Here is a 1,332-nt window from a genome sequence, read left to right as displayed (position 1 = left end):
AGTGTTCATCACATTTTTGTCCTGTGGTCTAAATTAAATAAAAATAATAAGTCTTTGAACAAAAATCTGAGAAAGTCTTGTCTATGGCCTATTATTATAGTTCTTGTTAATTTCCATTATTACTATTAAAGTATTATTAGCCAGTACTACTAACTATTTCAAACCATAATATTAATAACAGTAGGTCACACATCAAAACACATGGGCACTGCATGGCACAGTCTCGTATACAGTTATTTATATGCCTACTTATTTACTTCTTAGTATTTTCTATTATTATTATTATAAATAAATAAGGGCCCAATCCAGCTAGTACTAATATAGAGGCTAAAGGCCTAGGCTATTTATATAAATAATATATTTATGATTTTGAATAATAACATATAAGTATAACTATAGGCCTAGTAAATAATACTAATAATAATATCCACGAATAATGTACTTGTTGTACTGTATAGTAGGCTATTCCATTGTAAATTAACTACATACTTGGGCCTACTTCGGAGCGAGTGAGTTAGTTGCTAGGCCTAGTCTAGGGGGAGTAGAGCTAGAGACTATGTATGGTAGTCCCTGCTGATAGCTGTTTTGTTGTGCTAGCTAGGCCTCGGGTTGGTTGATTGGCTGTGAACATCAAACGTGTCTATTTACAGTCTTATTGTATGTGTGAATATATACTCGGCGCTAGTTCCGTTTCGCACCTGTCGTTTATTTCGACTCAAAATTGGTTAATTAACTTTATCGTGAGTACCACACCTTAGATCTAGGCCTCAAAAATACTTTTACGAAGGAGATCACACAAAAAGTAAAAAATAAATCCTTTAAATTGATGAATTTACAGACGTGTTTCTCGCACATCGGTTCGTGAATTTCGCATACTCCATGTTCAATGTTGTTGTTTCTATGGAGCGCCAAAAGAGCAATCATAATAGAGGGCTAAAAACTCAGTAAATTGGGGAAAATTACGTTCAATTTTATCATATTTTGTCAATGTCAATGCAACAAAAATATTACTGTTGATACTGTACATGGTTTTTGCAGGAGCTCTTAGGAATGAAAATCGACAAATTCATCATCATATTACATGTACTGTAGGGGTATACCTTAATCTAAATAATAATTAATATGCCTCTTAGTCTTAGTCTTACTCTAGGGTTGGTTGCTATTTGAAAACAGCAAATTATTAGCAGTAAAATGTTACAGCATTTTTATTGACAAAATATATTAAAATTAAACGTGTATTTCAATAATAAATGCATTAAAAGAAGACGCATTCCACTGAGGTTTTAACCATCTATTGTTGTTGCTCTTTTGGCGCTCCATAGAAACGAAAAT

This window comes from Antedon mediterranea, chromosome 5 (assembly GCF_964355755.1).
Source record: "Antedon mediterranea chromosome 5, ecAntMedi1.1, whole genome shotgun sequence".
In the NCBI taxonomy this organism is placed as follows: Eukaryota; Metazoa; Echinodermata; class Crinoidea; order Comatulida; family Antedonidae; genus Antedon; species Antedon mediterranea.
Note: the sequence above shows the minus strand (reverse complement) of the source record.